Below are 4,258 nucleotides of genomic sequence, written 5' to 3' on the forward strand. Positions count from 1 at the left end.
AATAGTGAATCCTCTCAGATGGCTGATAAATGATCCCAGAAGATCTTCTTGACAAGGTGATAATCTGCTTCCTGCACTCAGTTTCTAATACTTTCTCTCTGAAATCCTTCCTGTTCATAACCCTTAAGAGAAATTCTCTACAGTTGGGCTCATTCTTACCTAAAATGGAGTTAAAATTTCTTCTGGCCCAAGATGTTGGGAAAAAAAAGGAAAAATCTCCCAGAATTCTGGAACTTGGTTAAATTGACTGATTTTGTATATTATAAATGAAAGATTAAACTGGGAGGAGGCAAGACTTTGGAAGGAAATGAAACTGAAAAATGTTTCAGAAGAAATGAAACTGAGAGGCAGAGCCAAGATGACCGAGTAAAGGCAGGGAAAAAAAATCTAAACAAGTCTCTGACTTTCTTGTATTTTTCCATCTTGCTTCCTCACAGAAAATGAAAAGGGTAAGTATTGTATTTTCTGCTGAGGCAGAAGGAAGAAAATTATTCTAGGAAATTGATAAAATCTGTACTTAGTTTGGCATAATGCCAGGGAAGAGGAAGACCCTAAGAAAGATGACCTAACCCAAGTACTGAGGTCATGAAAATGACTGACCTAAGAGACTCAAGCAACAATAGTACACACACACATATATACCTGTGTGTGTATATATATATATATATATATATAACATTAAAAAAAATCACCAACAATTTTTCTTCCTTTATGAGAATTGAGAAAATTGTTGTAGATCAAAAAGCTCTAGATAACTATATTCCCCTAAAAGAAGAATGGGGAGGTGGGAAGACAGAGATCTTGGGTCAAATAGTTTCCCAGATTGATCCTCAGATGGTGAATTAGCACCAGAACTGAATGTCATGGAGAAGAATGGAGAGAGTAGAAGGGAATCATTGATAACTGTATGCATATATAGGATTTAGGAATCTATTTATTTATTGCTAGAAATTTTTACTTTCCTAATTGTATTTAGATCAGATTAATGTTATAATAAATTTTCATTCCATGAATTTAATTTCTTTGCTTCCTTCCTCCATTGATCTGTGTGAATACACACTGTGTGAGTACACTGTGAGTACACAGATCAATGAAGAAAGGAAGCAAAAGGAACAAAAGGAAGTATCTGTGAATGAAAATATGTTCTTGTACATAACTGAGTCAGCTAAAGCCACAAAGGAGAAAAAGTAACTTTCTCCAAACTTTCTCTGATGACTTTCTTTTCTTCTTCTTTCTTTCTTTTCTTCTTTCTCTTGCTTCTTTTCTCTTCTTTCTTTCTTTCTTTCTTTCTTTCTTTCTTTCTTTCTTTCTTTCTTTTTTTTTTTTTTTGGATGAGGGAAGAATAAAGGGTTTTGGATCATCTGCTCTGTCAGGACTTAACCTTCAGGACTCAAGGCTTTCAAAGTTAAAGCATACTGGAGAGACTTACATAAACTGATGCTAAGAGAAATGAATAAAACGAAGAGAACATGGTACATAGCAACAATAAGACTATGTAATGGTCAACTGTGATGGATTTGGCTCTTTTCAACAATGAAATAATTCAGGCCAATTTCAGTAGACTTGTGATGGAGAAAGACAATTGCATCCAGAGAGAGAACTGTGGAGACTGAATGTGGAGCACAACAGGGTGTTTTCATCTTTTTTATTGTTATTGTTTGCTTACTTGTTTTTTTTCTTTCTCAATTATTCCCTTTTGATTGAATTTTTCTTGTGAAGCATGATAAGTGTGTGGTAACATGTTTAGAAGAATCGCACATGTTTAAGCTATTGGATTACTTTTCTGTCTAGAGGAAATGGGGAGAGAGGGGAGAAAAATTTGAAACACAAGATTTTGCAGGTTGAACATTTTTTAACTTTTTTAGCTTTTTATTTTAAAAATATATTGCATAAATAATTTTCTACATTCACCCTTGTAAAACCTTGTGTTCTAAATTTTTTTCCTTCCTTTCTCCCCACCCCTCCTGTAACAGCAAGTAGTCCCAATATATGTTAATAGGTACAATTCTTCTATACATATTTCCACAATTATCATGATGCACAAAAAGGAAAAAAATGAGAAGGAAAATAAAAAGTAAGTAAATCACAACAAAAAAGGTGAAAATACTATGCTGTGACCCACATTCAATTCCCACAGTCCTTTTTCTGGATGCAGCTGGTTGTTTCTTATAGAGCAATAATATTTCATAACATTCATATACCATAACTTATTCAGCCATTCTCCAGCTGATGGACATTCATTCAGTTTCCAGTTCCTTGCCAGTACAAAAAGAGATGCTATAACATTTTTGCACATATGGATCCTTTTCCTTTTTTATAATTTCCTTGGGATACAGACCCAGCAGAAATACTACTGGATCAAAGAGTATGTACAGTTTGATAGCCCTTTGAGCATATTTCCAGATTGCTCTCCAGAATGGTTGGATCAGTTTACAACTCCACCAATAATGTATTAACATTCCAGTTTTCCCACTTCCCTTCCAACATTTATCATTATCTTTTCCTGTCATCTTAGCCAATCTGAGAGGTATATAGTGGTACCTCAGCGTCCTCTTAATTTGCATTTCTCTAATCAATAGTGATTTAGAGCATTTTTTAATATGACTAAAAATGGTTTTAATTTCTTCATCCAAAAATTATCTGTTCATACTCATTGACCATTTATCAAGTGCAGAATGGCTTATATTTTTACAAATTTGAGTCAATTCTCTATATAGTTTAGAAATGAGTCCTTTATCAGAACCTTTGGATGGAAATTTTTTCCCCATTTACTGCTTTACTTCTAATCTTGGCTGCATTGGTTTTGTTTGTATAAAACCTTTTTAACTTAATATAATAAAAATTATTCATTTTTCATTTTATAATATATTCTAGTTATTCTCTGGCCACAAATTCCTTTCTTCTCCACAGATTTGAAAGGCAGACCATCCTTTGCTTTTCTAATTTGCTTATAGCATTATATTTTATATCTAAACCATGAACTCATTTTGACCTTATGTAGATATAGGGTGTTAGGTATTGGTCCATGCTTAGTTTCTGCCATTCTATTTTCTGGCTTTCTTGAAAGAGTAAATATTGAAAACTATCTCTGCATGCATTTTGAAAAATAAAAGGCTATTATAAAAAAATTTTAAATGTAAAAAACCAAAAAGTTGAAGCATATTATTGCAGGGTATATTAATAATCAGAATTCCTTTTACATACATTGTACTAAATGACCTTTGAGGATCTGGAATCAGGAAGACATTTTCCTGAGTTCAACTTAGCCTTAGACACATAGTAGCTGTGAAACCTTGGACAAGTCACTTAACCTTGTTTGCTTCAATTTCCTCATCTGTAAAATGAGCTGGAGAAGGAAAAAGCAAACCATCCAGTGTCTGTCCAGTCCCAAAAGGGGCTATAGAAAATTGGATGTAACTGAACCATTCTCAAATTCTGTGATCTAATAATATGACCTCAGTGCTATTTTTTTGTTCTGATTTGGGTTTGTTTGTTTGTTTGTTCTGCTTAATCTAATGAGCTACTCTATACTGAGGCAATGTTTTACAGTACAATGCAAGGAACAGTAGGTCTAGATATAGCAGGATCTGGGTTCAAGTCCCAGATCTGCCACTTAATTACACCATGAGCATTATACTCTGAGATTTCATTTCCCCATCTGTAAAATGGGCATGATTATAGTTACTATAGTTACACTAACCATTTGAGTCTCTCCATGAAGATCAAATGACCTAAAGTGAAATGAGAACTTTATAACTATTGATGAATAAATGTGAGCTGCTATCATGATTATTACTCTGAGCAGAGAATAGATATATATTTAAAATGTAATCAACCGAAATTTGGTAGTTTTGTTTTCAGAGGTTAATTCCATCTTTCTTTTTTTCCTCTCATAAATTTTGTTTTTATATTAAAACATCTTTCAACTGTCTTATTAGTGGGAAGAAGACTAAGCTGAGTATCAAATCATATCTCATTCTATTGGGGGGAAAACAACAAACAAAACCAGGAGTCTCCAAAGAGCCAAGTTTGGCTCTGAGCTGAAGAATCTGCATTGGAATCCTGACTGCCATTTACTCCCTAAGTGACCTTAGCCTCTTTGGGCATCAGTTCCTTCATTTCTATATTGAGATGGGAAACTGAGGCTACAATCCTTTCAGTGCTATAACACTATGGTTATTGTTCTGTTAATATTGGTGAGAACCTAGAACAAGACTAACAAGCTGCCCTGGATAGAGTACAAGAAAGATGGATTCCA

This window comes from Sminthopsis crassicaudata, chromosome 4, assembly GCF_048593235.1.
Source record: "Sminthopsis crassicaudata isolate SCR6 chromosome 4, ASM4859323v1, whole genome shotgun sequence".
Classification (NCBI taxonomy): domain Eukaryota; kingdom Metazoa; phylum Chordata; class Mammalia; order Dasyuromorphia; family Dasyuridae; genus Sminthopsis; species Sminthopsis crassicaudata.